The sequence below is a fragment of the Podarcis gaigeae genome (genome assembly GCF_964106915.1).
Source record: "Podarcis gaigeae genome assembly, chromosome: 1".
NCBI classification, from domain to species: domain Eukaryota; kingdom Metazoa; phylum Chordata; class Lepidosauria; order Squamata; family Lacertidae; genus Podarcis; species Podarcis gaigeae.
This window is the reverse complement of record NC_139678.1, coordinates 46132182-46144751: the sequence shown is the minus strand read 5'-3', so window position 1 is coordinate 46144751 and position 12570 is coordinate 46132182. Positions and strand designations below refer to the sequence as shown.

The 12570-nt window shown below is 39.8% G+C and overlaps 1 protein-coding gene across 2 annotated transcripts in view; it reads right to left on the bottom strand.

Moving 5' to 3' along the window:
* The window catches only part of DPF3 (double PHD fingers 3), a 195251-nt gene that overhangs the window by 22205 nt on the left and 160476 nt on the right, over positions 1-12570 (bottom strand). The window contains exon 10 of one of the 2 annotated variants that reach the window (XR_014566363.1): positions 7660-9888. The exons of the other annotated variant lie outside the window; for it this stretch is intronic. The gene's annotated coding sequence lies outside the window, so the exon portion shown is untranslated. Of the gene's footprint in view, positions 1-7659; positions 9889-12570 lie in introns of those variants that run through there. 2 annotated transcript variants of the gene reach the window in all.

The window sequence follows — 12570 nt, the reverse complement described above, 5'->3', positions numbered from 1 at the left end:
TTGGACCGTCTGGAGGACAGTGGAGCGATCTTCTCATTGTCTGGTTACATTTCTTTATTTTGCCCTTCTTTTTAATCTTCTCTAGTCCCTTAATTAATTTAATTCCCCCCCTTTTTTCTGTTTGATTTCCCACCCCACACCTCACCCTGCCCTTTGGGAAGATTCTCCCTGTACCTGTGAGCACTGCCTGTGCATAATCCTCCTTTGCTTGCTTTTCCCAATAGGGAGAGAGCCCCCATTCGGGGCTTTCTTTTGCAAAAAGGTTTTCCCCATTTTCGCCTGTTTAATTGTGGGGCTAGTCAGGGCTGTTCCCAGCTTACCTGGAATCACTTTCATTTATAAGTGTCCCCATAGGTTGGCTTTATTTTGGGTGCGTGTAGTGCTGTTGGCCAAATGCAAAACAGCTAACATATGAGCTGAGTTACAAGAACTGCCTCACCTTCAATATCCTGGCAAGGAAGAGCCTTTTCTACTAATAATAATTTTTTAAAAAACACACCAGGGCATCAGACTGCTGCATTAAAGATGCAGGGCTGACACCTGGACCCAAGCATGCAGTAATTATTGATTGGAGCCTTAACCTGAGATCTGTTGATAACATGGCTTCCTTATAATTCTCCTTGTCAGGCTAAATACCTAGTGCATTGCCTCAACTTTTACCAAACTGCCCCTTACTGACATTCCTAGTTGCTAGGCAAAATGCTTGCTCCTTGCCTATGAAATCTACTGGGGAAGCACTCAAATGACCTTATATTGATGCATCAGCTTGTTAATGCACTAGATAAGGCGCCCAACACTGTTCAATTCCTGGGGGTGAATTAGGTCACTGCGACCTCCAGAAAACACAGATAAACACACACAGAGACACACACACAGAGTACATATTACAATGAGCAAAGCATGGGGAATGAATTGCTAATTGCCAAAGGCAGTTAGACAGCTTAGCAATCCCAACAGGGAAGAAACCTGTCTTCATGCAAAGCAAGGGGATTTAATGGGAGGAAGACTGATATGTAAAACTGGAATTTAAGCTTGTCATGTAAGCGCTCTGAAAATAAAGCCTCTTCCAACTTATAAGATACTACCAATCAAAAGTACATAAAAGTTAACTTACTCTGGGCAAATCTTTCATGCTGAATGTACCTCTCTGCAAGGGCATTTTGCTATACTTGACTGCTGAGCTACGGGGCAGACAAACAATATGTTGATAGGAAGGAAGAGAGGCTGGGTGAATTGCCACAATGCAAGAGCTACAAGGGGGTGCTCCCTTTGTACCCCCTTTTCACCCATCACGACACCCTCGGCAAACTTCATCAGGGGAATCAATTTCTTCAGGGGCTCAGGAAGTTCTCCCTATATGCTGCAGGCTTTTCAGCCTGGCCAGTTCACACACCACAGAGCTTTCAATCAACTTGCAAGCTCACTAACCCTTTCAAAATGTGCAGCCAAGCAAAAACGACATGGTCATGGTACGCTCAAAATTCAGGGTAGCAGACTGGCTGTGGTTCTTCCCACCCCCACCCACAATACTTAATAAACAACACCATTTCCCATAAACTACACATGTACCTTTAAACTTCCTTATAAAGCTATAATGCAATGCAATAAAGCTTCTCTCTCATCCTTACTGGGTTAGTGCAAACAGGCAGCGTTGTGTGTGCATGATTTGTAGTGCTGCCCAACAGACAGACAGACAGACAGATTTAAGGTAATACTTACAAAGAATGAATCTATGCCCATGTACTGCAATGGCTTCTCTTGCTGATGAATGAAAGAGAAAGGTCCAAATGCTTCCTCTATCATTTCACTCTCACCTGGAACTAGCCCAATGACCTTCTGAAACCGAAAGATCACCCATATACTTAATCTTCAAATATTTATGAAAAGTTGGGAGGAGGAAGAGGTAACAAGGAAGGTAACTGGAAGAATGTTCTTAATAATCCACAAAAGGCATATGGCAATTGACAATATGCCTAATTTTATGATTAAATATATCCTGCTTGTAGGGGATACTGTGATTAATTTTGTATTATTAGATGTTATGTGGACATGGGATGTGCAGCTATTATATGGCTATTACGTTGACGTTTACATTACATTCCTACGATTATTTAGTGGTTGCTTATGAAATGTGAGAGAGAGCAGATTCAATACAGTAGAACTGTAGAATCTTAAGAACGGGAAGGGGACCCAAGTCCAACCCAAGTCATCTAGTCCAACCCCCTGCAATGCAGGAATCTCAGCTAAAGCATCCATGACAGATGGCCATCCAACCTCTGCTTAAAAACCTCCAAGGAAGGAGGGTCCGCCGCATCTCGTGGGAGTCTGTTCCACTGCCAAACAGCTCTTACTGTCAGAAAGCTTTTCCGAATGTAAGCAAGTGCATCACATTTTCTATGCGCCAGGTCAACAATGTGTCAGTGAGTCATACTGAACTGAAAATACTTGGAATAATGTATATGAAGAGTTCACATAGCACCTCCAGGGGAGGTTGCAGTTCAGGTTGTCTGAACCTATATTTGTTTGTGTAAAGTACCCTTCCCCAATCTGAGGTCCTCTAGTGGTTTTGGACTCCAACTTCCAGCAGCTTTAGCCAGCAGAGTCAATGGTCAGGGATGATCGGAATTGTAGTCCAAATTGTCTGGAGGGCATCTGGTTGGAGAAGGTTGGTGTAAACATACCTTTGGAATTAGACAGCGTATCCTCATTCAATTCAGAGTCATGGCACAATGCTTTGCAGTTATATCTTTAACAAGAGATAGAAGTCTGTAGGTTTACACAAAATGTTAAGGGATGCAAAGACCATGTGCTAACACACTTCATAGGAGGATTCTCTACCCATGGACTCTGAAGAAGCCTGACAAAATACAGCTGATCTATTAAATGATAGGAATACATTTGAATGGGTGCCTATAAGCAGGAGGTGGTGATCTTATTTCCAGTTTTCTAGCAGTGTCTTTCTTAGAAAATGGTATATTGTTTACTATCAACTCCAGTACTAAGCAACACACTTCAGAAACATTTTTTACTGTGGCATAGCGTGTTATATTGTGGGGGGAGATTATAATTTCCCATAATTAGTAAACTGAGAACTCAACTAAGTACAGCAATACACATAACTAGCATGTGCACATGATGATTTAACTGTTTGTGTCATGCAGATACACACTGTTCAATAGTTCCACCTTTTACATTTAATCCTGCTGACACCTGATGGTAATACTAATGCACTATTCTAATTCCCACGTCTAATAAAGGCCAAACCAAAATAAGAAGATTCTGTGCTGAGTTCTGCTAAGTTATTTACCTTCAGAGACTATTTCAACCACTTGATGTGAGTTCAATGTTTAAAATTTAACTTCCCATTAAAGAGAATGATCTATTGATTCCTCCCCTTTTCTTTTCAATTAGAACCAATTTAGTTTGCTTCCATTAGAAACAGAACATTAGCAAGATATGGTTATCATGTTTAGTTCTGTACTAGCAGTTGATCCTCAAGATCTGCATTTAGCACACGCCATTAGCGGATAGATGGCTGGGGCTGCGAAGCTCATCCTGAAGTTCGGAAAACTGTCTCAGGACTGATTGCTTCTAATGTTCCTGGTGCTACTATAGAAAAAAGGTTGCAAGCATGCGGTGAATTCCATTTTTATACCAGGCAGAATTGCTATGAAAGAGCAGCTTCTGCTGCATAAAAACGCTTACCTGGAAGAAAGCCCTATTGAACTCAGTGGGTCTTACTTCTAAGTAGATATGAATATGAATCATTTACCGTCTGCAAATAACAACAGGCCCCAGGGAGATTAGACTGGCCTCAACCAAAACCAGGGCCTTTTCAGCCGTGGCCCCAGCCTGGTGGAATGCTCTCTCACAAGAGACCAGAGACCTGCGAGATTTGACATCCTTCCGCAGGGCCTGCAAGACGGAGCTGTTCCACTAAGCCTTTGGTCAGGGTTCAGTCTGACCCTTTTCTCTTTGTATAAGAACAAGCACGAAGGAGGTTTCCCAGCCCGCTCACAGGTCCTTATAATATCAGTGGAAACAGTTGGTTCTGGCAAGTATTAACAGCTTTCAATTTAAACCTGGGGATCGTCATTTGTCCAGTTTTAACTTTAAATTATTTGAATCAATTTTGGGATGCATTTTAACCGACTGATTGCTTGTTTTTATGTATATTGTATTATTTATGATGTTAGCCGCTCTGAGCCTGGCTCCGGCCGGGGAGGGTGGGGTACAATTATTATTATTATTATTATTATTATTATTATTATTATTAGAATTGGAAGGGACCCTAAGGGTCACTTAGTTGCACCCCCTGCAATTCAGGCGTCTCAACATGTGCTCCCCCATCCAATTTGAAACCATACTGGACCCTGCTTAGCTTTGCAAATGTGCCAGCAATTTTATTGCTGCACTATCAGGGGTGGGGGTAGGGTTAGGATTGTGTTGTAAACTCTAGTTAACAAAGGATTTCAGGGTGCTGGCACATTTAGACTTTTAAAATTAGTTATCAACTAGATCTCCCTAAAGGGAATGGGCTTGATGGCAGGATGGGGTGTAGGGAATTTGGTCTCTATAACAGACTTCGAGGTCTAGTCACTGAACTTGCTACTGAGAACCACTAATGTATAAGCAGGTCTTATGAGAGTTGAGGAAAGAAGTTTTCAGGTTGCTACATGTCCTGAAATATTTGGCATAGTTCTGATGGCACACTCGGGGGGTGGGGGGTGGAACTACTCAACCCATTTCACCAGATATATCTACAAAGGGACCATTGAAAAGATGTGCTGATTAAAGTACAGTGGTACCTCAGGTTAAGTACTTAATTCATTCCAGAGGTCCGTTTTTAACCTGAAACTGTTCTTAACCTGAGGTACCACTTTAGCTAATGGGGCCTCCTGCTGCCGCCGCGCCACTGGAGCACGATTTCTGTTCTCATCCTGAAGCAAAGTTCTTAACCCGAGGTAATATTTCTGGGTTAGCGGAGTCTGTAACCTGAAGCGCATGTAACCTGAAGCATATGTAACCTGAGGTACCACGGTACAGTTCACCCTATCTGTCCTATTAATGCTGACATAGCAGTGACAGAGTGAAAAACAGCACCATTTCACCAAACTGTACTTTAAAGTATTACCAAAAGCACTGATGAGAACACTGGTTTTGAACTGGAACTATAATAATCGCTTCTACAACAAAACACAAAAACATTTCTGTAGCTAAATCTTAACTCTACAGGCAGAACTCTGCTAGGCAGAACTATCAGACAAGGACTAACACCTATGAATAATTTCCAAAGTTTTGCATCTCTTACATCAAGCAATGGCTACAAAAGGCTGTTTCAAACTGTTGTTCATTTTTCAGTACTTACAATAAATCTCTGTTTCCATAGCAGTTTTTAGCTGGACCTCATCTGTAGGTCATTCAGTACTAGTGCAGTCAAGTACCGATATTTCTAAAGATATTGAGTACAGTGCTGTTACAGGAGTTTCTATCCTGAAATATAGAAGTTTTTCATGAAAGAGGAGGAGGAATTTTTAGAACTTGGTATTGCTGAATATGATGCTTTCTTTTGTGGGGTCGTTAATCAAATTCGCATTTTAGCGCTTATGCTAGTTAAAAAAAATCAGGCTAGTAGAAAAACTGGGCTCTGCCTAAAGAGATGCCGGCAAAGTGGTTTACATGGTGGTTATCCTCTTTTGGAGGAGAAATGGAAGTTCCTATTCATAGGGAGCTCTGTAGTGTAGCAATGGGCTTAAATTTTGTGCACACCAAACTGCATTTAAATCTGAAAGGGGATCAAGTGTACATTAACTGTAGGTCAATTTATGGCCATGAGATGATAGATAGATAGATGATAGATAGATGATAGATAGATAGATAGATAGATAGATGATAGATAGGTAGATAGATGATAGATGATATAGATAGATAGATAGATAGATAGATAGATAGATAGATAGATAGATAGAGATAGATGATAGATAGATAGATAGATAGATAGATAGATAGATAGATAGATAGATAGATAGATAGATGATAGATAGATTAGATAGATAGATAGATAGATAGATAGATAGATGATAGATAGATAGATAGATAGATAGATAGATAGAGATAGATAGATAGATAGATAGATAGATAGATAGATAGATAGATGATAGATGATAGATAGATATAGATAGATAGATAGATAGATAGATGATAGATAGATGATAGATAGATAGATAGATAGATAGATAGATAGATAGATAGATGATAGATAGATAGATGATAGATAGATAATAGATAGATAGATAGATAGATGATAGATAGATAGATAGATATAGATAGATAGATAGATAGATAGATAGATAGATATAGATAGATGATAGATGATATAGATAGATGATAGATAGAGATAGATGATAGATAGATAGATAGATAGATAGATAGATAGATAGATAGATAATAGATAGATAGATAGAAAGATAGAAAGATGATAGATAGATAGATAGATAGATAGATAGATAGATAGATAGATAGATAGACAGACACACATTAAGAGAGGAACTACTGTGGGATTCTATTTGCTTTTACATTTCATTACATATACTACTGATCAGGCTGCCACACCAATTTTAAAGTTTCTATGAATTGGGCATCAACCTTACAAAAGTAATCAAATGCGTAGTTTGATTCTGTCAGTCTGATCCTCAGCATTTTTGCTTCAGAGGTAAATCCCGCTGAGTTCAGTAGGACTAATGTCCTAGTTAACTGATGAAGACTTAAGCATTCCTAAGCAAAAGACTTAAGCATAAAAAGACTTTAATCATTCATCACAATCCTTCTGGAAGTTCTGCTCTGAAAGCCCACTGAAATGTATGGGAATGTACAATAGCTGTAGCATGCAACTCTCGTGCAGTTTTCTCCAAAGGACTCTGCCCCTTGCCCCTTGGTTCCCTATTACAGAAACTACTGCAGTTTGTGCATAACCTGCTGCGGCTTTCCTGGGAGGGACTGACACCCGTGGAAGGGCCAGACTACAAGTCATATTGAACAAGCATTATTTCGAAGGAAAAGCGGCCTTTAGGGACTCCAAGCCAGTTTCCCACTGAAAATCTACTCAGCTGCCCCTGAAGGTGTGATTGACAGAATCTTTGAGTTAACAGTAGTTTGGGGTTCAGTGGGAATCCAGTGAGGGACCCTAATCTGGGCCTGGGAGCTCCCAGAATGGATTTTAAATGGCCTTTTGAAGGTTTATTTCTTCAAAATAAAACTGGTCAGCTTAACCATGCTATTTCACATGCCCAATGTAACATGTAGTTTTGCCTTGCATCTCAGTGGTAGCTGCTTTGCCTACAGAAGAACCCAAATTCTATTCCTTGCATCTCCCATTAAGAAAGACCTTGGCCTGAAACCTTAGAGTCAGTCAAACTGCCACAGTAGATAGCAGGAGTGAGCTACACGGACAAAAGTCAGACACAACATCAGGCAGCCTTGCACATCCTGTTCTCTACCTTCACAGCAGCCGCTGACTATGACTATGGACAAAGTCAAAATACCAATGGAAAACAAAACAAAACAAAAAGTATGTTAAACATTTGTATTTCGGTTTTTGTTTGTTTGTTTGTTTTTTGAAAACTGAAATAATATTTTACCACATGGGGAAACAAACAAAAATAAGTAGAGAAGGAAGTTTTATTTTCAGTATGGAGAACAGCATTGTAAACAATGAGGACCTTTAAAAACTATGTACAGCAATTGCAGTTTCACAATTTTTTTTTTCCTTTTAAGAAAGGTTGGGTAAATAAATATTTACAGAGAAGTATACAGGAGGCGCCTTGGAAGTTGATTTTAAGTGAACACAAAACACAAGTTAGTACAGTTTGTGCATTTTGCATCTAATGGGAACATTTGTTTTTAATGGCAGCATAAGGTAGTCTGCAGATTTCCAAGTGAAATCATTGAAGTGACTGTCTGTCTAAATGGGTCTTCTGTCACTGACCCCAATAAGAGTTCTGCCACTGATTTTAATGTGCGATGTTCTGGAGCTCCAGCTCCTCAGTAGGATGCAGATTTGACCTACTGAGTTGAACATGTCTGATGCTTTTCCGGACTGGATTCTGCATTGCCCCCACAACCAGCATCCCTGAAAGAACAACTGAGCATGCAAAATTCATAGCACCCTGCTGTACAGTTGTATATTTCAAAGTGGTTTCACTCCCCTGGACTCCTGAGCAAGCTCAATGAGAATGCACGATGGCTGGGTTTGCTCAGTCCTCTTAAAGCAGGATCGCTCTAAGAATTTCAGGAGAAGGCTTCAGGTTTAAATTGTATGGGGATGGTGTCATTACCTTTACTCAAAACCAAATCGTATAGCAGACTCCTGTGCACACTTACTAAGGAGTAAGCCACATTTTAACTCAGCGAGTGTTACTTCCAAGTAAAGGTGCATAGAAGTACATTGCACAGTACAATTCGAAGGCTCACACAATCAACTTTTTCACATCATCTGGTAAGCAAATATCCACTGAAAAGTTATATCAGAATGGCTTTTCCAATTGGATTTTCCCAGGAACTATTCTGGATCAATGGGAACCTGGGGTCATGTTCATACGTCCTTCCCAGAATAGGTAGGGATCACTCTTTAAAAGCTGTCACATAAGCACCAGCTATCAGCATGTCACATGTTGGTCCTAACAAATTACTATAGAGAGAACTATGACCTGTGACTAGATCCAACTGTATAAACTTTGCTATTCCTGGAAAGATTTTTTTTAATATTCTACCTCTTCCCAAATATTATTTCAAATGCCTTTTAGAACAGTTGTAGAGAAAAAGGTTTCTCTCCAGATGTATTGTCCCGGTTGCTTCTTTTTGTCTTGCTTACATTATTTGTGGACTATAGCAAGCAGCTGTTAGCTGCTGATAGCTCTTGAGTAGAATAATCAACACAGGAAAACAACTTCTTTTCAGACAACAAAATCTATTTTATAAGCACCTAGTTTAAATGGCATTATTGCTGAGAACTGGTAACACCCAAAGTTCCTGTCAGATGATAGTGCTGGGAGACTGCGCTTATAGTCCTTGTTACAACAACTGTCCAAGATCCAGCATTTCATTTTCAAAATATTTTGTTGAACGTTTTGACTTTTGCCCTAATACAATACAACCAAGCAGGAAACATTAGCAGACATTCAGGAAAATAAGCCAGAACAACTTTAAACTTACCACATCCAGTTTGGGGAAAGAAAAAAAAAACACCCAGCGTGTGTATGAATGGCATCTTTAAAGTAAGAGAAAGCAGAGTTTATCTTTATTTTCATAACTTAAAAAAAAATTAACCTGAAAGCAAATAGTCAGTCTTCATCTTACATTTAAGCGCTCTAGGGGAAAATCCCCTCTTCACAAGAATTGCTTTTAAATTTTGAAGTTAAATGCATTTTAAACAAAAATACTGTGCGACATCAGCACTACTTTTCTCTCTTAAATATTCAAATAAATAAAATAACTTGTTCTATTTTTTGTCAAGGTTTTTTCTCTCTCATTTTGTTTCTTGTTTTCAGTCACTTCTACTGTAAATCAGTTCCAGTTTGACCTGGGCTTTTATATATATATATACGCACACAAACTCATACAACACTTAAAAGAAAGGGATTTTAAAAAAATAAAATAAAATGGAAAGGGTATCTTTGTATTGCACAAGCTTAGGGAATCCCCAAGACTTCTCTGAGCAAGTGCCAGCAGGCGTTCCACAGTCCAGGCTCCTGTGTGGGATGAGACACAGGTATGAAAGGATCAGGCAATAAGAGGACGATCAGAATATCCTGGCTATTCTTGGTTGGCTTCTTCCAACAGTTTTCTTGAAAGATGATGGATTCAGAATCTAAGTGAGCGCAGGCCCATTATCTGCAGAAGGAGAGGCAATGAAAGGGAAAACTAAAAAAGCAACCCTCATACAACAGGCAGAACACACTGCTCCAACACCCCCTCTTTGCACATTCAGTGTATTCCTGTTGAACAGAGTCCACAAACAAGAATGAAAGTGCTCATATGCCTGAAACAGTTGCACAGAATTTCAGCAAGCATATATGGATGTGCCACAGGGCTGCTGAGGTGAAAACTCCTCCTGATGACTTTCAAACTATTTTTTTTAAAAAAGTGCAGGAGTCCTGTGCTTTATTGCCTCTAGGAGCAAAGATATACACTTCGCTGCAACAAAGAACGGCAATGCTATAGTTCAGGACAACTCTGTGACTACAAACCTAAGGACTGCAAACCATAAATGGCAATCATAGCTGTGTTGGTTTAATGTTGGAATCAAATGAAAAACTTGCAGTTTATCCTTGGCCTAAATCTCCTGCTACAGGATTACGCTGACACCAACACCTCGGCCTATGAGCTGCTAAAAATAGCCACAATGACTACTTCTCATAAAAGTACATCACACCACCATCACCATTCTGTATACATGCACACATGCACACCCACACTTCATAATTGAAACATTTGCTGAAGGACAATATTGAATTCTGAAACCAAGAGGAGTAAGAAAGGATTTTCATACTGTGCACCAGCCAAATTCAAACATTTCACCAAGTTAACTCAAATTCTATGCTCATATACAAAATTGATTATTTTGAATGAACCTAATTTACATCCTTTGTTATTGACTCAATGTTTTCTTTCTCTTTTTTTCAAAAAGTGAGAAAAAAAGGTGTGGTAATAGGAGAAAAATATATTGGAAATATCAACAATGGGAGTTTATGAACGTGGGAATCTGACTGGGAGTATATTGGTAAGGATATATATTTATGCAGTCCATTGGATTGTAGTTCCATTTGTACCTACAATCCATTACTTAATTAGTGTACTTCAACCAAATTATTTCAATGGGCTTAAGTATGGGCTGGATTGTGGACCAGTCTATGTTTTCAACCGTTTCTGCACAACCATGGAGATTTTAAAGGTTTATTAACAGCTGAGATACTTGGGGTTCTACAGCAAATAACAGACACCACACTTATGGGAATACTATTAGAATATGTGGGTTTATGCATACAGAGAAAAAGGACAAGAGGGTTGATTTGGGTGTGCTTGTCCTACACCTGCAGCTGCTTAAGTGTGAGTCGGCAAACTTGTGAGTCAGAGAGTGGCTCAATCTAAAGTATAAATGTCCTTGTGTTTATAGCAAGTTTGCCTCGGTCCCTGTTGCTTGGCTAGAACCGAATGCTGCAAGGAGGACAAATTGCTGGAAATACTTTTTATTACTTTTGCTATGAGCTGTCTCTTGGGACAGACTGAGGTAGGATTACTTTATGCTACAGTTGAATATAACTGCTAAGCTAAGGGGCTGCGTTATCCTTTGGACTACCTGTCAGTAAAGGAACTGACCCTACCCAAACTGTCTGGTGTTTTTCTTTCCCATTCTGGGTTCTCCATTTGCACATTTGCTGTAACCTTTCATTCACCTAGGAGTAGAACATCCAGAGGGCAGATATTACTATAATGAGCAAAATTCCCAAAGAACCATACCTAGGCCTATTCCAACTTTCAGATTGCAAATTTTGTTTTGTCCCTGCCTCTCATGATGATGATGAAAAGAATTTGCCGGATTCAAATATGACAGCAGGCACAGAAGGCATTTAGCACAGATGGTGTCCCTTCTACAGGCTATGCTTATCAACTATCTGATTCGCTCCAGGCATTAGCAGGAATGATTTTCTGTATCTATGGAACTACAGCCACAGGCTGAAAAACAGCAAATCTGAACAACTTCTAACAATGAGTAATAGATAGGGGAAAGGGAAAACAAGTAAGGGTGAAACCACATAGACTGCCCTCACCCCATATGTGTCCAACACAGAAACTATGGACCATCTCATTATATATAGTTATAAAATTATTTTTGCTACAGTCACAGTAGTTAAAATGGGGTGCTTTTAGGCAATATGTTTTATCAAGTTGGCAAATATTAGGAGAGGATCAGATTACCACCCATCTGCCATTAACTTCCATGGTGTATCAGGAGGTACTGCTCTCCGTAACTCAATGATTTGTGAGAAGACAGCTGATAGTGCCAAAAAAGAAAGAAAATGAGGAGGAATAATTGCTACAGCATTGGCCTTGGGAGATATCTGTATGAGAAATGTGTCTGGAAGACAAACTGTATTGAGGAGTTAGTGACCTGACATGGTTACCCTTCCTGCATCTGTTCCTTCTCCCTCCCTCGCTCTTGTTATGTTTTTGATGGTGTGAGAACAGTCTTTAATGTCCTGAGAACGTTGGGAGGAGGTGAAGCCCAGCACACAGCTGCCTTAATCAGTTGTGGAGGATAATGCTGGGTGCCTTCTTTGATGCTGGACATTGTTTTGAGAAAGTGAGGCATTGGGAGGGGATGGTATGTGCATAGATACACAGGCTATCTATCAAACTGGACGGTTTGGGCAGAGTTTCTTTGAAGCTCGTGCCTGGACTGATCGGCCACAGGGCCATAAAAACTGAGGTCACCTGGGGGAGTCTCTTCACCAATTCTTGAGGGCTTCCAAGTACACTTACTTGTGTACTTATTAGTATGGTTTCTGAATCTCA